Source organism: Python bivittatus, unplaced genomic scaffold, assembly GCF_059951505.1.
Source record: "Python bivittatus isolate LINGU-HERP-01145 unplaced genomic scaffold, Pbiv_v1 ctg000200_np1212, whole genome shotgun sequence".
Taxonomy (NCBI): domain Eukaryota; kingdom Metazoa; phylum Chordata; class Lepidosauria; order Squamata; family Pythonidae; genus Python; species Python bivittatus.
In genome coordinates this window covers 13,704,409-13,725,987 of record NW_028277040.1, presented here as the reverse complement: position 1 = coordinate 13,725,987, position 21,579 = coordinate 13,704,409, and the positions used below count along the sequence as shown (strand labels likewise).

General features: G+C 38.9%; 1 long non-coding RNA gene across 1 annotated transcript in view; it reads right to left on the bottom strand.

Moving 5' to 3' along the window:
- Positions 1 to 441: 441 nt before the first annotated feature.
- LOC148216541 (uncharacterized) overlaps positions 442 to 21,579 on the bottom strand; it is a 38,865-nt gene continuing 17,727 nt past the window's right edge. The window contains exons 2-3 of the long non-coding RNA XR_015795234.1: positions 4,826 to 4,873; positions 442 to 706 (exon numbers count right to left, since the gene is read on the bottom strand). This is a non-coding gene — a long non-coding RNA (uncharacterized LOC148216541). The remainder of the gene's footprint in view (positions 707 to 4,825; positions 4,874 to 21,579) is intronic.

Sequence of the window (21,579 nt, the reverse complement as noted above, 5' to 3'; positions counted from 1 at the left end):
CAACTGGTGGGGTCCAGGCAGAGGGCCTTTTCTGCTGTGGCCCCCACCCTATGGAACAATCTGCCTCCGGAGGTCCGGGGTGCCCCCACTCTCATGGCCTTCAGGAAAGGGGTGAAATCCTGGCTGTGCCAGAAGGCCTGGGGGCCAGATGGGCGCTCGCACCAGTGGAGGTGGCTTGTGGGGTGATTGACCTTGCCCCCCCCCGTCATCTTGAATGTTTTTAGTATTTATGTACAGGGTTTGTTGTTTAGATTTGATTTTTAATGGATTATTTATTATTTATTATTTAATGGATTATTATTTAACTATTTATGGGAGGATTTTTAATTGTTGATGGGGTTTCTGATTTTAATTGTGAGCCGCCCAGAATCACCTGTTGGGGGGAGATGGGCGGCATACAAATTTAATAATAAATAAAATAAATAAATAAATTACTTGTCGCTGGCTGTAGCTGGATTGCATCAGTGGAAGGCTTGTGAGGCTGTAAGGCTATGCTACTCCTTGTTCAGCTGTGGTAGCTCCAGAGTCGCATTGCTCACTCCACCAAATTGTTTAAGTTTCACCTCCTCCATGTACAGCTAGCATCTTTTTTAGTTCTTCAGTTCAGTCTCCTTTCTCTCTTCCACAACACTCACACCCTGGGCCTTCAGTGTTTCTCTTTTGTCTCTCTGCAGTACAGGGATGGCCCTTTGCTCTTTTAAAGTCTCTAAGGAAGGAACACAATCCATAAGGAAGAAAAAGTCAGGTCAGCAGCTTTTAAGTTTTTTCTTCCACAGGTTAAAAAAGTTAAGATGGTGACCACAACAATGCAATTGAAAGTCCATCTGTTTTTATGTAGGCCGCACATGCCGCTCACATAAAAAATGGGTGAAGTTTCAATCATACTGTCTGTTTTGACCACATCCTCCAGACACCCCGAATAATTGCTTCTTGAGTGACCAAAGGGACAAAACTCAAAGTTGAGAGAGGATTGAGCCTTGAGAGGTCTCCAATGGAAGAAGATATGTATATGAATCGGTGGCTGAAAAGAGCAGGAATCTCTGTAAAGAATGAAGCTAAGAGCCTACCATAAGCAATTTCACCAGATAGTGCTTGAGAGAAGTGAATCATGATTAGGGCAGGGCACACTTCAAAAGTGATTTGGAAGAAGTGCTTTGCACAAGCACAGCACCTCTGCTATTCATTAAAAGTATCCCCTTTTATCAGGCTTCCTTGAATAAAAGATGTAGCTGCCTTAAACTGCATTACTTTTAATGCATCAACTCCTGAAATGAATCCAACAGAAGAGAATATATGCAGCTCAGAGTTGAACTGTGGAGTTCCTGGTGCTCTCTAAGCTTGGTTGTTTGCTTGCAGATGTTTCATTACCCAACTGGATAACATCATCAGTGCAAGTGAGTGTGGGGTTTGCTGCCTGTTTATAAATAATAGCTGGCAGGACAAGGTACTATTTATAAACAGGCAGCAAACCCCACACTCACTCACTTACACTGATGATAAATAGTAGCTTGTCCTGCCAGCTACTATTGGTGGAAGTGTGGTTTCCTCCTTGATTACAGTACTGTTTTCTGCCTGATTGCTTGCCTGTTTAATGAATAGCAGAGGTATTCATGCTTGCATAACCACAAATATTTTTTAAAGTAAGCACAGCCCTAATACAAATTGCCCAGTCTCAAGGTAGGTGTTTCGCTGTTGCTGGCTTCCTTTGTAAAATATTTATGAAGCATCCTCATGTAATTAAGTTATAGTACATTTAGTCAGCACGGCTGTATTGATATGTACTTTTAACACCCAGCCCAGGATAGGGCAATCTGTAGTGGTCCAGATATTGTATTATAACTCTATTATCCATCACCATTCATCATGCTACTTAGGGATGATCAGGACTTTAACAACTACTGGAAGGCCTCATGTCCAGTTCTGATCCACACAGTCTCCATCACAGGACAATTCTGACCAAACAGCCATTTCATTTTCAAAGCATATTTCTTTTTTACGTTTGCAGAGATGGGTTGCTTTTCACTGTGAGGACTTTCTCTTGGAAAAACTCTTGTCAAATAATTTTTTCTGGTAATCAACATGGTAGAGTGATCTCAAAAGCTGCTCTCAATATTCTCTGAGGACTGAGAATTATACATTTCTCTCTGCCCAGAAGAATCGTGCACTGAATTTAATTGGAGGGAGAAATATAATTGTCCCAGAGGGGGAGTCATTTTTTCCCAGAACTTTGGGACAGAGATGCCTCTCTCCAGGAGTGTCTTTGGTGCATGATGGAAGGAAACAGCTCTCCAATATGTAACACAGCAGAGGAAATGATCAGGTGATTTTGTTTCCAGTCCATACTGAAGGCACTTCCTCCAGGAGTCTGTGAGAGGGCACTTGAGAAGCATTTGTGGGCTTGAAAATGTGCCATGAAAGACATGGCTGAGGCCCAAGGCAAACCTGACTGCTTTCATGTTCTAGTGGGGCACTTGTGGTTTTCAGCTCAGAAGAGGAAATAAATTATTTTTGACAGTCAGTTTGCTAAACTTTTAGGCAGGCAGCTGTGGGCCATCAGCAGCCCAAAAAGCAAACAAACAATTTGAGATTTAGTCTTTTTGCAGAAATCTGGCCCCCTTTTATATCCAATGTGAAACAAAACAAAACAAAAATCACTCAGGATCTCTGTGTTTTCTGATTTGTTCTATGTAAGTGGAGAGCTGTCAACATTGCTGCGTGGATGAAGGGCATGATTATCATTATTTTTCTGGTATTCCTATCCAGGGCTTCCAGTTCTGCTTCAGTCCATTCCAGCTGTGTATCTAATGACTGGAATTGCCCAGGTGTTAATTGCCTTGATGGTGTTTCCTCCACTGAGTTTGGATTTTAAGGTTTTCTTCACTATCATGATGTATTGACTACTAACCTTCTTCTTGACTTCAATGTGCTTGATATTGTCAGCTTGAAGGATACCCAGGTATAGTATTGTTATTGTTGTTGTTGGTCGCACAGTCAGCCAGATGTTTAGACTGGATCTGGCATTTTTATCCACCTATTGAGTCCTTCCCAAGGACCTGGGATAGGCAGATGTTGTTTAATAGTGTTAAAGGTATTGTCACAGGATATACTGTAAGCTGTTCCAAGTAAAGCTGCCTTTTGCAGTTGACTGATGGTGATTCTGTCAATGTTGATGGTCTTCAAGTGGTACTCCAGATGTTTTGGGATTGCACCCAAGGCTCCTATTACTATTGATACTATATTTGCTTTCTTTTGCCACAGTCGTTCTATTTCTATTAGTGTTATTGTTATTGTTGTTAGACCCAGGTAGCCTATCATTTTGGAAATATTTGTTGCAATAGTGGAAGGAAACTTTCCATCTATTTACTCCTGATTTTGTTTCTTGAAAAATTCATGCAGCTAAATTAATAAATAGATATGTGTCATTTTTATGAAATGCACATGTGTATGTATGTCATTTCTATCTTTTCAGATTGCCCATTCGGTATTTATTCTCTAGTTATCTATAATTCATTTTCTTATGGCATTTCTAATCATCTCTTTCAACAAAACATTCTTATATTCCTTTCCTGAATAGCAAAGGGTAATTGCTGTTTTATTGCCCTTTTGCCCAACTCAGTGGCAACACCTAATAAATCTTTATAAAAAAGCTAAGCAAGGCTGGACCCACATAGTACTTGGACGGGAGACCATGAGGAAGTCCCAGGGCTGCAGGCTAGCTGGGAAGAAATCAGTGGCAATCCATTTTCACATTATTGCCAAAAAAAACCCCACATGGACACTTTCATGAAATCACCAGCAGTCCTGATGATTAACAATGCTGATTATATAGAGATAGAGAATATATTTACCCTACCTGTGCTGATGAGCTAAAACATTTCAGTTAAAGGACACTATCAGACTTATGGGAACAAAGCAGCTATATTATCTTCTAGTGTTAATAAGCTGCTTTTAGTCTTTAGAGATTTCTTTTCCTTAAAGGGAAATTGACTTGATAAGTTTAACTGAATAAAATAATATGCTTGGGAAAGGGAATGGACGCATTTTGTTGTTGCAGATGAAGAAATATTTTAAATACATGCTTTGGGGAAAAGGGAGGAGAAGAGGAAAGAAAATAGCTGTGGCTGCCATCTTGACTGTACTGACACCCACACCCCCTTCGCAGATGCCACTGTTGGATTTCCTTTACTTTCTTTAGAACCTTAAACTGCAACAGAAAATTTGCCTCCGAAGAACCACTGTGTTGGAGTTCTAAAATTCTGATGATCAGTTGTGCCTGACTTGCCTGGGATGAGAGTCGTCCCATTTAAATAATGAGTTCCTGGTGGTGTTTTTTTGTTTGTTTTTTAATAAAGTAGTTTTTAAACACTCTTGGGTCCAGTAAATCTGATTTTTATTATATTGTATATCAACTGGTATCACATTTGTTCAACCATGTGAATCATTTAAAACCTTAATAATCACCTTTCCAAATAGGAAATCATCATCAATATATCTCCACCCCTTCCTAACTGTGTCCTGTAGGGTTGGTGGTAGAGAATTGAATTCTTTAAAGAAGCCCATAAATAAATTGGCAGTATCAGGAATCACAGTACAGCCCACAGTGGCAACTCTTTTGATTTGCCAATCATACCTATTTTCAGACTGAAAACTATTATTGAACAATGCTGTTTCAACTAACAGTGACCAGAACAAAATAAGTGAGCTGCAAGGTGTTTATTTTCTCATTCATTCATAATGAAATTAACACTGCAAAGCCTTATCTTAATATATCAAAGCCTTATCTAATATGCTGGTGTATACAGGGTGCATATCAAATGTTACTCACGTATCTGTATTCCTAGTGTGATATTTATGAATGAAGCCATTGGAGTCCCTATTGGTCAAAGAAAGAAAGGGATGAAATGTATTAGGAAGGAATCATTAGACTGAGATAAAGCCTCAAAACAGAATAGCTCCTTTAGACAATAGGGCAACCTGGGGGTGGGGAAATACTCTCATAAATCTTGAGTAATATCTAGAAAACAGGCATTCTCATGCTAAATGCAAAAAGAAAAATAAGTTCTGCTGGTAAATGTATCCTCTAATGTGTCCTTCTTCCAGAAGCTCTGTAATCTGTGATATGATGAGTTGTATTGGGTTTTCTGGATTTATATATTCCTTCTTAAACACTGCAAGTTTAACCTATTGGAAGCTTCTCCTTGTGGGCCATCTTAGAATTGGCACTTTTAATGCCCTTTACAAGTTGGAGGGACCAACTATCTTGGCAAGTATAATCTTTTAATAAAGAAAACAAAATTTCCCGGGGCTTTTATTTAGAGTATTTGCTTGGTTTTAATGATTTTTATTGTCACAAGCAATTGTTAAGTCACCCAGACTCACAAAATAAATAAAATTAAAAAACAGAATTTCCCTGCCTACTATACTGGCTAATAGGGAATCTAATGCCCACCAGTCCAGGCTTAACCCTCTGGATCATGCAAAATTAACCTTACCAGGGAATGAAAAATTGGAAGTACCTTTGGTAGAAAAGCAGCATGGAGTACAGAGTGTATATCTCAAGTCCAGTAAAATGATTAAATTATTATTTTTGTTGCTGCTGCTGTTGTTATTTGAGGAGTTGCAATACAAATATAATCTGTCAAAAAGTGCAGTACCAATATTTTCAGTCAAAACATCTTGGATATTTAAAAATGAGCCACCAGCCCTAAGTGCTGCAGGACACCCTCTAGCATTAGAGAATCTAATATGCTCTCTACAAAATAGCATGCCTGTAATAGTTATTTATAAGCACGTCCACAAAGCAATAAGATGCATATTTTTCTGGTGTTGAACTTTCCATTTGTCTCTGGCCACATCAGCAGCTACAAGTCCTTTTGGCTTTAATCCAGCCACGTCACAAGCATCACTGCTACTCATTCTCGCCTTCTGCTCTTCCCCTTGCCTGCCCTTCCTCTTTCCTATCTCTTTGGTGAGATACATTCTGGCCTTGGGGAGCTCATCTTCCAGTACTATGTTGATATCGTCCTGGTTGTGAATGTCATTTGGATTTCTGGGCAGACTACAGCAGTGGGCTACCATTTCCTTCTCCTATGGATTGTATTTGATCTGACCCCACAGCTATGATGTGCCCACCACAGGTAACATTTCTGGGAGTATACAGTTCCAATACATCAAGGCATCCATGGGGTGCACAAGCTTTTTCCCCACTACAAGACAAAGATCCTCTACGGCCACCCTTCCCAAACTGTGCACTGCAGCACCCTGGGGTACTAGAGCAAACTCACAGGGTACTGTGGGATATTTTAATTTTTTGCAGCATCCATTTGTGAAGCTGGGGCCTTGGTGGTCTTTTGGCCTTGAAGTGCCATGAAAAAAATAACTGAGGCACCAAGGGTGCCGTGAACCAAGAAAATTTAGGAACAAAGGAGATAGTACCTTTTAAGTAAAATGCCTGAAGTTTTAAGAATTTGTGTAACATGACAAGAATATATATGTAAGACTAGTTTTCCTTAATATGCAAGAGATGTTTGCTTTTGTGTTTTCCCCCTAACAGCAACAATTAGAGTAACAACCTCTGAAACCAAAAAAAAGTCCCTTATGGATCATGCCTCCCATTGAATGAGATTGAGAAAAGTAAAGCCATCTGAGTAAGGAAATATATGTGTGAGATTTTACCACAGAAATCCCTAGACAGGGGCAATAATACTGCCTTTTCTGGCAGTGATGCACAGTCATTTTGAAACTGAAGTCCAAAGTAGACATGACATGTAATTAACAATTGCATGAATTGCCTTCTTTTAAAAAAAGTAAAATGAATTACAGATGGGGAGGGCTGGTATAAGGAGATTTGAATTCTCTCTCTCCCTCACACACATGCACACACAGAAACATACCACACATACATTAGACCTGGTCTATATCAAGTCCTTGCACTGCAATTTAGGTTTTTTTAAGCTTTTGGCACAGTCGCTAATTGCAGGAGTGCTGTCTGTCACCTTCAGTTTCGCCTTTTATGTATCTTAGACGTCAAGTTCCCAAATTCATTCCAACAGACTGAACATGGCAATGAAAGAGAAAATGTAGATTGAAACCATCAGTCAGCTCTGACCCTTGCTAAATTCAGTGAGAATCCTGCAGACTGGAATCAACATTCAATATATTATGAAGCACACAAAGGTTTTTCATGAAATGCATGGGAAAACATCTTGTTGCATTCAGATTGGGGAAAAAATAATATTTAAGGCTAAAAATCTGTATGTGTGTGTGTAACACACTGTATCTATATATACTGTATCTATATCTATATATCTATATATACTGTGTATAGCTACAGCTATAGTTATAGCTATAGATATACACATACATATATATATTAAGGGGTTTGCTTTCCTAAAAGCTGTTCTAAAATTACACCGTGTGCACAATTATTAGGCAAGTGAGTATTTTGACCATATCATCATTTTTATGCATATTTTCCACCCCCAAGCTGTATAAACCTGAATGCTTATTGGATATAAGCATATCAGGTGATGTGTATTTGTGTAATGAGGGAGGGTGTGGCCTAAGGAGATCAACACTCTATATTGAGGTGTGCATAATTATTAGGCAGCTTCTTTTCCTCAGGCAAAATGGGCCAAAAAAGAGATTTAACTGACTCTGAAAAGTCAAAAATTGTAAAAAGTCTTTCAGAGGGATGCAGCACTCTTGAAATTGCCAAGATATCGGGGTGTGACCACAGAACCATCAAACGTTTTGTTGCAAGCAGTCAACATGGTCACAAGAAACATGTTGAGAAAAAAAGACGCAAATTAACTGCCAAAGATTTGAGAAGAATCAAACGTGAAGCTACCAGGAACCCATTATCCTCCAGTGCTGTTATATTCCAGAACTGCAACCTACCTGGAGTGCCCAGAAGTACAAGGTGTGTAGTGCTCAGAGACACGGCCAAGGTAAGGAAGGCTGAAACTCGACCACGACTGAACAAGACACGTAAGTTGAAATGGCAAGACTGGGCCAAGAAATATCTGAAGACAGATTTTTCAAAGGTTTTATGGACTGATGAGATGAAAGCGGCTCTTGACGGACCAGATGGATGGGCCTGTGGCTGGATCAGTAACAGGCACAGAGCTCCACTTCGACTCAGACACCAGTAAGGTGGAGGTGGGGTACTGGTATGGGCTGGTATTATTACAGATGAGCGAGTTGGACCTTTTCAGGTTGAAGAGGGACTCAAAATCAACTCCCAAACCTACTGCCAGTTTTTAGAAGACACTTTCTTCAAGCAGTGGTACAGGAAAAAGTCTGCATCTTTCAAGAAGACCATGATGTTTATGCAGGACAATGCTCCATCGCATGCATCGAAGTACTCCACTGCGTGGCTAGCCAGTAAAGGCCTCAAAGATGAAAGAATAATGACATAGCCCCCTTCCTCACTTGACCTAAACCCTATTGAGAACATGTGGGCCCTTCTCAAGCGGGAGATTTATGGTGAAGGAAAACAGTGCACCTCTCTGAACAGTGTCTGGGAGGCTGTGGTTGCTGCTGCACAAAAAGTTGATCGTCAACAGATCAAGAAAGTGACAGACTCCATGAATGGAAGGCTTATGACTGTTATTGCAAAGAAGGGTGGCTATATTGGTCAGATTTTTTGTCTGAAATGTCAGAAATGCTTATTTGTAAATTTTGAGTTGTTTGTTCATTATTCTCACTTTAACAGATTAAAATAAACAAGTGATATGGGGGAATTTTCGTTTTTCATTTAGTTGCATAATAATTCTGCACACTAATAGTTGCCCAATAATTGTGCACACATATATATGTTCCTAAGAAACCCAAAACCTCACTTTTACTTTCTTAAATATTCAGGTTTGAGGTTTATTAACATTTTCGACTGACCAAGAGCACTGTAGTTGTTCAATAATGAAATTCATCCTCAAAAATACAACTTGTCTAATAATTGTGCATGCAGTGTATTTACCTCATGGATATGTGGTTTGATATCCTCCAGAGGTTTTAGATTTTAGGCAACAAGGCTGATAGCAAACACTGTGGGACTTCTAGCCCCAAACATCTAGAAAGTTTCATGTTGTTCACTATGATTTGCACTATGATACATACACAGTATCTTATTTTAGCAATAATTCTGGCCTACTACATTTCATTTTATTTCCTTATTTGAAAAGCTTGGATTTAAGAATATGTACATATTTAAGGACTGCTATAGGTATAATTGTGTAGAACTAAAATATCTTTTTTAGTGTTAAAGATGTTAATAAGTTAAATTATGTCCTGAAACTTTGGAATTTGACTGTTTTTGAGGAGTTATGATTATATTGGGTGTTCTAAGAGAATAATTTTGAGAAATTGGAAAAGTAGTAATATTCCTGATATTAAGGATTGGATTCAAGAGATGTGTCTTATCCATTGGAAAAGGCAATTTTATCTACTAATCAAAAAATGACTGAATATGGTTTTCCCCCCCTCACTGGAGACCTTGGTTCTAAGTATTAAGCTTAAGACAGAAACCTTTATTGTAAAGTCTGATGCAAAATTTAAACAATGTTAAGCTTATCAACATTGACATTTTAGAAATCATTGTTTCTATTGATATAAACTTCTTTTTCTTTATCTTTAAAGGTTTAAATTATGTAAATATTACACTGTTAATAATCTCTAAATATTGTATAAATACCACTGTACTCAATATAATGTACTATCTATGTTTTATAATAATACAATAAAACAAATTATAGAAGAAGAAAAAAAGAATATTTTTCTTCTGTAGCTTAGACTTTATGGTATTTTGTAATGTTAGAGGGTAATTATTTTTCTCCCTAAGGTAGATTTAGAAATCTGTTTGACATTTGACTAATGTGTAACATACCGATAATTATCCCTTTTTGGATGGTTGGTTGGTTGGCTTTGCTTTTGTAGTTTTTTATGTATTTTCTGCTTTGTTTTGTTTTCTTTTTCATATTTTGCATTTTTTCTTCTATTTCTTTCTGTAAAACTTGTCAAAATATTTAAATAAAATAATAATTTAAAAATTGATCAATCAGTGCTATTATTCTAAGAAGCCATTTCTTAAGAATGGCCAACCCCAGGTAGAACTGTACTGTGTCCTAATGACCTCGATGAAGTGTCATGATATTTTCTAGCCCCCAAGATCAACCAAGCATAGCATCTCTTCCTGTTGGCTTGGCTGACTATATCTGCTATAGGAGTTATACAGTAATACCTCAGTTCACAAACGCTTCTGTTCATGAACAATTTGGTTCCCAAACAGCAGCGTTCACAAAATTTTGCTTCCGTTCGCAAACTCCGCATCGGGTGACGAACACGGCCCGTGGCCATCTTCCCTGCTCTGACACATGGTCGTGGCTTCCTCTAAGCGAGATCACGGTCGCAGACAGACACTTACTGTGAAGCTTTTTGGTGTCGCCTCAAGCAAGGTTAGTGTTCTCTCTCTTCATACTGTACCGTACTGTACTTTGTTTCATGTTTTTGTGGTTAAAAAAAAAATGCATATGGTCCAGAACGGATTAACCTTATTTACATTGAACCTTACGGAGAAATTTGATTCAGTTCGTGACCAATTCGGTTCGCGACCAGAATCGTGGAATGAATTAAGTTCATGAACTGAGGCACCACTGTAATTCTAAAACATCTAGAGGCCCACTGGTCCCCCACTTTTGCATAGAACTTGTACTAAAAACAGCTCAAAAGAGGATTCCTCTCATTATTATGCACGCATGTTTTAGGACTTACTACTAGAATTTAGCAAAAACAAGGATAAAGTCCCTAATTAGGCCTATCATATTTTTTTTCTGTTCCAATGACCAAAAATTCCAATGACCAATAGAAAGCATCAGCTGCCAATTTTTTCCAAACTCTTTGCAAACTACCTGCTGGTCATTCAGAGTTTTTGCAGTCCATTTATAGTAGGTCTTTTCCTAAATTTTCTTTGAAAAAGGGTGTCCCAGGCTACCCTCTGACAGATAATATATCCTGAGCTATCCAACCAAATTAAGGATAAGGATCAGATTCTCTCTGATTCCACTTGGAGTGAGTTAAATTTATATACCAACCACACCTGTGAAACAATCAACACCCAACTCTTCTGCAGTGACTCTGGTCTTTCCAAAGATAATACATGGGGATTTTTGCCCAATTCTGTGGCGCCTTCATTTTCGAGTCCTGCAAGGATCCCGCTAAATCCTGAGCAGTATTTCCATTATACCATTCAGATTTTATCTTTCTTTTTAATCTGAAGCACTCAGTGTGTCAGTACTCTGGATATCCCCTCCCACACACACACACCACTCAAGGAGTCATGTGTTCAAGTGCAAATGTCTGCAACAACAAAGTGATCTTGAGTTGTATATAGTCTAGGATTCTAACAATACCCTAGCCTTGATAATATAATTGTATGCATGAAGTCTTCGATGCTGCAGATATTTGTACTCAATGCACAATGGTCAATGTCATCAGAGCAGCATTTCTCAGCCTCAGCAACTTTAAGATGTATAGAATCCCAGAATTCCCCAGCCAGCATGGAAGTTGAAGTCCATAGGAGTTGAAGTTCCCTAGCCAATTCTGGGAGTTGAAATCCATACATCTTAAAGTTGCTGAGGATGAGAAACACTGCATTAAAAAGATGTTGGTAGAGGGATTACTGTGAGTTTTTATGGGTTGAATGTCTGAGTGGAGCTATAGAACACTGTCATTTCTGGACTTGGAATCACGGTATTGGTTGATAATGGCTTCCCTTTCTGAAACTCAACGTTAAGATTTGGCTCATCATTTGAGAATTAACTGTCATATCACAGCTGTCCTGTGAGAATCACTTTAAACAATTTTCAACAACTCCCTTGATTCTCCAGTACTGGCCCTTGGGTACGTGAATGTGGTTAAATATCCTTCCAGCAAAACTAAGAAAACCTCAAGGCAAATCAGACTAATTCCACTCATATGTTCAAAAACTTATTGTTTTTGTCTTATTGATAAAAAGTCTTATTGATAAAAAGTTTTTGAAGAGGACTGAAGTTCTTCTGCTAAGTTTATTGCCTGATAATAGAAATTAAGCCAGAGTTAACATAACATATAATGATAAAAATCCTAGGAAAAGAGCAAATTGGTTTAAATCAGAACACTGTCCAGCTTCACTGTTTAGTTTTGTTCCATTTAGCAGAAAAATATACAAAACCCAAAGAATCCAAGTTGTTGGCAGCTTGTATTGATTTAACATCAGCCTTTGATCAAATTTCTCTAAGCAGCTGTGGAACAAATTACTACTATGGATAAGAGATGGTTGTTTTGGATCCAAGCTTTAAATTAGAAAACATCAGCTCAAGTGTACTGTAATAACTATTACTGAAGTGATATTTTCAGTGGATGGTGCTTTTGGCCAGAGAAATGGAGGGACAGCTATGTCTGATCAGCAACAGTGGTGGTTGAGAAGTCAGCCATGCACATCACTAACTGGTCTAGATTTGAATCTCCCAGGTGCAGTTATCTATCCCTGGAGATAAAGTAAGGCTACATGCTTGGAATCAACCATTCTATTCTAGGCTGTTCTGTGGCAAAGACCTCCTGAAGACTAAAAATCAAAGTAGAGGACTACGATGAATCAGGCACTGCACTGACAAGAAACTCCAGTGCTATGTGGATGTGACAGTACAGTAGACAATAGATTATAAACATTGTTCCTACCACCTAAAATTTCTTTTTCAGGGAAGGCTATATGATTATGGCTCCCAAAAGCACAGCTAAACAATCTGGAAAGAAATGGGGAAAACACTCATTTCTTCACTAACTTGGAACAGATGTTAGAGGAGCAGTGGCTTCTTCCATCCAGCCCTCAATGAAGTAACATCCTTTCCTCATCAGTTTCATTTCAAGGGCAGAAGTCCACCCAAGAAGAAACACCCATGGCCCTAATAAGTCATCTCCACCATCAAAATAAGCAAAACTCACTCCATCGTAGATTCTCAGGCATGACTTGGCTAGATACTATAAACAACAGTGAAGCCAGATGATCTGCTAATTGCAGTACAGAGAAGTCAGAAGCTTTACAGAGGTCTGTGCTCCAGGGTTTAAAGTCTAGGGTTTTTGCTCCTCCAACTGTCCATTTTCTTGATGGCCATGTAGATGTGACATATGATTTTTTCTAAACTGGAAGTTTAGTTTCTGCTTCAGCAGCTTCATTCCATACAGGTTCATCATGAGGATGCCAACAGAGGTTGATGGAGAATATCCACCAAAAAAAAAAAAAAGGGAATGATTCAAACAACAGGGGAGCCTTGGGAAGACCTCCTTATTAGGAATATGTTTCCCAGAGTTTTTCAGATTCTAAATGATTGATGGATATCCATTCATCTTATCTACCTGGGTAGCCCCAGCGCATGGGGATCAAACTGCTTCCAAGTTTAATTAAAAAAGCAGTTCAAGTATTGTTAAAGCCTAGGAAATATTAGGTAGAAAATAAAAGGCATTAGCCAGCAGGCTTACCAAGCTAAATCTCCTAAACATCTTTTTAACGGTCCGAGATCTCTCTCCACTGCTTGGTTATTATACCAAAATCTAACTGTGTTTTATTTAATCACCATAAATTAAACTGCTACCAATATCCAGGAAAAATCCAGAAAAGTGAGATTCCTAGTCATAGATATACAATAACCTCGATAGCAAACTTAAAGGCAAGACTGCTTAACTCACTTCAAGGCCAGATCTACTCTTTTAGGCCAAAGTTGTCAGAATGAAACATTACTGAAATTGGCTAGAACAGATAACCACAGTTCTCTGCCCCTTTTTTCATAACTTTTATCAACCTGCTTTAGTGATGAGAGCATTCTCTGACTGTGAATCTATTCATTCACACACACAGAAGGATAGACCGGGGAAAGCTATTATGCATGTTAAGTAGAGCTGTCCTTCTTACAAGATCAACATTAATAAATTCTAAGCCTTGCTAAATCACCTGAATGCATGGGTATTCAACCTTAACCTGCACAAGAGGCATGCCTAGTTCTTTGCTCAGCATCTCATACTCTCTTATTTATTCCATATGATCCATCATATTTGAAGGGTCAACTAAAAAATAAATAATCAAGGTAATGCATACTGTAGGAGCAGTCCATTTCCTCCTTCAGAGATCATTTGAGGAAGATGTTAAATGTTTATTGAAATGTCCTGTTGGTGTGTCTCTCTTTGTCCTTGTACCAAAAATCATTGCACATGAAAATCTAGCAGATGGAAATACTGGGTATGGACTAGGAGGAGCTCCAAGGCAGACTATATGGCACCTTCTTGTTATAAAACCATCCAGCCCTACTTGCCCAAATGAAGCTAATCTCAGGATCAAGCAATATATGGCAACTAGAATGGCCTCAGCAGAGAAACTCCTGTATGAATTTGCATTCATTTATTTTATGGGCCAAATGGAAAAAGCCACTCTACCAGCTATGCCTTTTCTGGTAATCTCCAGAGCTGAGGACTAAGTTATGGTTGCTAGAAACTGTAACACTCTCTTCTCCTAGGAAAAGATATGGAAAATTGAAGTTGTTCCAAAAGGGAAGTGTATCGAAACAGCCAAAATCAGGTTTCCAAACATATCTTAAAGGCAAGGTCTGCAGCAAAGAATGGCCAAAATTCAGTCCCTGGTTCAGAGATAGAATGTACAGTCCAAAGGATCAGTTGAGCATCATCCTTTGAAGGAGGTTCAAAGTCTAGGTGAGCAAAGCCAGGTCAGAATTCTAACACCTTGTTTCTAAAACGCTATTCCAGCAGCCTGACTTTTCTTCGGCAGGATTTTTATACAGGAAGAAGGGGAGCCCCTACCACACTTAGCTGGCATGGGCAGTGGTGGGAGGGCAAATGACAGCATGATGATGTCACCCCTTCTTATTTACAAGGCTTGATTTGGATACCAAGGTGTAATATGCCACTTCTAACAACAGAAGCTAAAGGAACATTACAAAGTTACAGTTGATAGAAAAAGAGCCATATTTCCATCTCTCCTTGTGGGATAACTTCCTTTAGCATAGGCTGAAGCAGTTGCCACAACCATGATTAAACTTATGGCAGAACCTGATATATTTTCTCTTGATTGTGCTGGTTGAATCAACAAAAGGTAATTTCAAAGGTTATTGAACAATAATTTTTGAACAAGCAGAAATTAAACTTCCGTATTGCTATGAGCATTTTATGATTCTTCTTGAATATCAACTACAGACTCACCGAGAATGCTAGGAAAAATTCAAATAAAAATTGCAAGGTGACTCTTTGCTCGCCAGCAGATAGGTCAGCATTCTTGTCTTCTGGTCCTGCCTTGCAAATTACATCCAGTGAAATTAAAATTGTACTGGATTTAATAAATACAAGATTGATCTCCAAGTGTGGATTTCTTATGTTAGGTAATCAGTTATATCAAAATGTTTATAGTTCATGTGAATGAGCTATAGAGCTAGTATCAAAATTTCTTTAGATACCAAAGTGGATGCGGAAAAGGGAACAGAAAAATTTAAAAGCCACTGGGCGGGACGTTCTCCCATAGGAGACCACACATTTGCATTCTCTGAGCCAACAAGCATTCCCAAATACTATTATAGCTTTGCAGATGTTGCTGACAATTCCAGCCTCAGTTGCATCAGTTGAAAAGAACTTCAGTGAACTGAAATGTCATTTGTCATCATTGAGTCACGTCCAAACAATAACTACATTCCTTAGTGGTAGGAATACAGAGATCTTTTTAAATCCAATCCGATTTTAGTTCTGCATATATTCAGTAATCAGTTCATTTCCTCAAATATTTACATTAAACTGTTTTGTTTTGTTTTTATTTTTTAAAGTCTGAGACAATTTAAAATTTTGCACTGAATTTATTCTAGTGTTTATATTTTGGTATAAAAGTTTTTAATTGAGAACTACACATTGCCAGGCCTGCAGAAGCATGGAATCCCCTGAAAAAAGTATTCTGATTCACCAAATACCTTTTGCTGCCTTTCTGGATTTTAGGCTTGCATTCGACTTCATCTCCAGAGACAAGCTGTGGTCCAAACTTTAGGATTCCACAGGACAGGTAAGGAAAAAAAACTTACGGCATTATCTAGGGCAGCTTTCCCCAGCACTGTACTGTCCAGATTCTAAGAACTGCATTCTGAACTCACTTGGACAGCATCAAGAGGGAGAGGCTGAGATAGATATTGCCAGTATAATAAGCCACACCCCAAGATAATAAGGCCCAGGGATAGTCTCTCTGTCCATCATGCCTGTTTCTGTATGTAGGTCCATCATGCCTGTGGGTCCATCAAGCATGTTTCTTTATGTTCAGTTTTTCACTGTCAAATTCCCTACTTCGGAATGTTTTTTGCTATGCCAGGAAATTGTTTAGAGTGCTGATTTTGACCTGTAACGTCCTTTTGGATTTGGCACGTGGATACCTACAGGTTGCTGCTCCAACCAGAATTGATCCAACCTATTAGGTCATATAGGGAGAAACTACTCCCGGTGGCCCACTTTTGGAAGTAAAGGAAGCTGAACCCAGGAGATGCTACTTCTTGGTTGCAGTGCACATGCTAGGGCCTTCCTATGGAGATCAGATTGGTACTCTCCCTGACTGTATTCAGGGGGATCCTGAAGAAGGTAGCCATTCTAATCAGTTTGGCTATATTTTTGTTATATTTTTCTTGAAGTGTTGCCTTTATTGTCACTGAGATTTGATTTTAAGCCTACTGCGGATGTTTAAATTGATCCATCATGATTGTGATGGGATATAAATGCAATAAATAGATAAACTGGCACACAATGAAGAACTTATTAGAAGCAGTAATTTTAAGATAACTAAGAAACAAGATTTTGAATCTTTCTCCAGTGAGAAGATGGACTATATAGGTCAAAAGATCATTGACTTAACAGCTGTCTCAGCGATTACATTGTTAATATGCAGAAAAAGGACCCAAGACTACTGCCAATTATCATTCCCTGAATCTAATTATCTAGATAACGGGGTTTTTGGTAGAGTGAAATAAAGATTATTAAATGGGGGAATGACACATTTTAGATAAGGTGATATTTTGTCACCCTGAATTCCTAGGGTCTCTTAATGAGAGAACTCAATATGTACTCACACAAAATAAGAGCTAGATAGAAAGAAGACTAAATCAAGTTTCCTTCTTTCCTTTGACTTAGTCAAAAATGATGGCATCAGACCAGCCAAAGAAGGTAAACTCAGAAGCGTTCAACTTTCAGACTCTTCTAGAACAGCCAAATAAGTGAGGAAGGGTGTAGTGAAGGTCAAACAGTATCCAATGTGATCCAGGTCAAATAATACTTTTAACAGTTATATTTTAGACAAGCATATGCTTTGGGTTACTGTAGTCTAAAGATGGGAAAAATAACACTACCTGGAATTGAATCTTGATAGTGATATATCCATCACCCTGAAACAATAGTAAATATATAACACTATATTTCAAGGTTTGAGGAAACTGGTCATTTATGCAAATATTTAACAAGAGCTAGTAACTGCTTCAAATGAGCTTATCATTCAGCATAAATGTACTATGCCACGTACATATTAAAAGCAAAATAAATGCCACATCACAGTTGCTTGGAGACACACACATCACAAAAGCTAAATTTGTGGAAAGTAGTCAGGATCCTTCAGGGAAGTTATTGCTATAAGCAATATTGCTCTAGCTATAGCTGAAGAGTTCAGAACCTTAAATTTTAGTGGAAACTACTTGAGTAGAAGGACAACACCAGATGGATATTGAGCAGGCATAGTGATCATGTAAGAGCCACTTTGGCATAATGGTTAAGGCACCAGGCTGGAAACCAAGAGACTATGAGTTCTAGTCCTACCTTAGGCATGAAGCCAACTGGGTGACCTTGGTCCAGTCCCCCTCTCTCAGCCCTAGGAAGAAGCCAGTGGCAAACCACTTCTGAAAATCTTGCCAAGAAAACTACACAACTAGTCCAGGCAATTGCCAGGAGTCGACTGATTCAAAGACACACACACACACCAAAAAAACCCTGATCATGTATCAGAGATATACACTGTCTGAAAATAATGGCTGCCTTCTGCTGAATGAGAAAGAGAGCACTGTTAGACATTTAAAGCACCCTAAAAAGCCTCTGTTTAGGAGCTGAGTTTCATAAGTACTAAAAGTGTGAAGTGAACAGCTACCATATTTGGGTTGTGAAAATCCAAAGGACTACTACATGGCAAAACCTCAATCCCTTTGTTTCCCCCTATTTATCATCTGCAGCCTAGGCAGAGTCAACCTAGACTTCTGCAACTGTTTACCCTCCAGATGTATTGACCTTTCAGCCAACATGTATTGCTGGTTAGAGGTGAAGGAATTTGTAGTCTAAAACATCTGTAGAGTGCGAGGTTGAGGAAAGCTGGCATAGGATATGGAAAACTTTTCATCTGTGAATCATCGAGATGGAGAGGAGAATCTTTGCTGAGGTGGTAGGTTTGATCATTAAACAACTGTAAAACAGCAGCAGCCAAAAAGAGAAAATTCTTTAATGTCAGAGAGAGGGTGGAGTCTGAAACAGAGTCAGTCATGTTCTTTTTTCAGCTGGGCTCCATTTTTAGCTAGCGCTTAATAACCATTCTCGATTTTTACAATTATACACTAAGAGTTTGAACATGGACATGTGTACAGTAAATAGTAGGCCAGTAATTACAGCTGTTCTGGTCCAGTAAATATATTTTACCCCTGATTTTTAGATGAATGTTATAGTTACGGTCAAAACTGGATAGTACAGAAAACAAACAGATACAACAGACACATTGCATTTAGGTGTGCCAAACATCTTTTTCAGTTCCCAAGTGGTTTTCAGAGTTTTTTTCTTAGAGTGAAACTTAATGTAAAGTTTGGATAAACCTAGTCTAACTCCACTAATGGTTTTATTTGTGAATATAGCAGCTGGTGTGGCACAGGGCAGAGTCAATGGGGGGGGGGGGGCATTTAAACTAGCTCTCTCTTGCCTGTAAAGATCAAATGGAATATACTATAGTGTGTTAATCATTAGGTAGCATCTACTCAAACTTAAGAATAGTGTTATGGAAATTTCACATTTCTATGTCTTTCACTCTGTTATATTTTTGCTACTATAGCTTTAAGAAGTATTCTCTTTTTGCTCCTTGCATTGATTCCATCTTAAAATTGCCCTTGCTTACTTCTGTAACAGAGGTGCACATTTTCCTGGGAATAATAGCCTACTGGCACCAGTGGATTTTGAACTTTGCAGAACATGAGGAACAGAACATCCGCCACCATTTAGACCTTTTGTTCACTTCCAAATAGATTTTGTTCAAATGCCCAAGTGCCAACACTGGGCATACATACCATGAAAGTTGGACATATTTTCAAAAGGGATAGAAGCTTCTCCCACAGCCAAAGCACATATTAAATCAATGTGTAAATATCTCCTTTAAAAGTTATCCTTAAAATGCTATCCTGCTTTGGGATGCTCATCATATTGGGAAGTGACAGACACACACTTCACAAGCCAATAGTTCAGGAGCTCTGTACTGCCCTCCATATTAAAAAAAAATGCCGTTGTGCCCGTCATCCAGAATCTGCTGGGGCTGTGGAACATTAGCATGGTACATTAAAAGTAAAAACAGCAAGGATCTGTGCTGCAACTGGTCTAAAATGACCAAAAGCACTCTGCCTTTGGCCCTCATGAATATATGTGCCACCCAGACAAATGGTTTTTCAGAATAGGTAAGTTTTAGATCAGATCTTGGCACCCAAAGGTAGGGTCTGTGCAATAACTGAAAGAGAATGGTCTATTTATTTATTCATTCATTCAATTTGATGCCACCAGACTCCAAACAGCTTTGGCTAGCTCTCAGTACACTGGGCATTATAAGACAATATAATAGGAAACAACAAAGTCAAACTAGAACAAAAGAGAAAAGAAGAAGAGCAAGAGGGAGAACTAGGCAGATACCCCAAAACATCCCTCCAACTATTAACATCCAGCAGTGGTGGCTCCAGCCATCCAAGCCTGAGGCCTGGGAGAACAGCCTGATCTTTATGGCCCTTCAGAATGCCAACAGGGTGGGAACCCTCTGGATCTCCGGGGAACCTCATTCCAGAGGGTAGGCCCTGCGAGAGAGAAGGTGTGCTTCCTGGGTCCTGACAGATGATGTTGTTTAATCGAAAGAACCCAGAGTGTGCCAACCCTGTCAGCTCAAATTGGCTCAGAAGATACACAGGAGATAGGCTGTCTCTCAAATAACTGGGACCTATGCCATGTAGGGCTTTACAGGTCATGACCAGCACCCTGAATTGCACCCAGAAGCAAACTGACAATTAGTGCAGCTGGCAGAGCAGAAGTGTCACATGGGCATACCAAGACATACCCATACCTGCCTACGCTGTTGCATTCTGGACCAGCGGAAGCTTCTGAGAGGTCTTCAAGGATACCCCCACGTAAAGTGCTTTGCAATAGTAGAGCTGTGAGGTGACTGTCTCTACCTACGTACCTGCTCATCAAGATCATAAACCATTTACAAAAATTCAAAAAGCTGCTGCAAAACTACATGGAGTGGAGCCTTGGACATCACAGGGAACAGGGAAAGGTGCAGGTATGATCAGAAAAGTCAGGGTGACAGCCATGACAGTGTGAATGAAGCTCTGCTCATTTTTATGTGCATCACATGTGACACATATAAAAACAGGTAGAGCTTTCATTGCGCTGTTGTGGCTACCATTATGATTTTTTTTATCACACTCTGCGAATACCTCAATGAGGAATATTTTCTTGGCTGAGAAACATGGGACAATACATTGTACATGTACTACTAATTTTAATTTTCATTCTTGTTATAATTTGCCTTGCATTCCTTGTAATCTAGTGTGCTTTCAAGTGTTGTTCAAGAAGTACTGAAAAAGCATTGCAATTGCCTGTTGTTCCTCTGCAACAACTGGATTATGGACAATGCTAAAGATGCAAAGCTCATGAACACAGAATAGTAATTAAAGTTTATACTTTTGTTTAATGAGGGGGAAATAGTTACAGAAATGTAATATTTCTGTGTCTTTTACTTTGTTGCATTTTGTTATATTTTATGCTATAAGAAGAAAACCTCTTCTCACTTCCCTTTGTTTTTTCTGGCCATCTTGGGGTTTAGAAAAGGAGAGGCCTACTTCCACACTTTCTTCCATCTTGTTCCTTTACCCTTGAATTTCTCTCCCTGCTTTTCCATTGTTATTCCAATGGATCCTCAGCATTTCTGGGTCTTTTCCTACCACTGAAGAGATTCAGGCTCTCAGCATCCTGGTATATAGCCCTGTCCCTCATTGCTGTTAAAAACTTGATCTCCTGAACATAAAGTTCATCAGCTTGTTCCCTCTGTCACGGTTTCTATGATTTCCTCTCCTTTGTTTGCACTGCCCTATTGTCTTTAAAGCTTACCTATCTGCAAAAAAATATATATAAAAATCTTGTATCAAAATGCTGTAAAGGAAGAGGGCATAGCAAGATCAAGGGAGAGAGATTCCTGTGCTATTCATCTTCCAATTCCAGAATTTAAAATCAAGGATCATTGCCCTT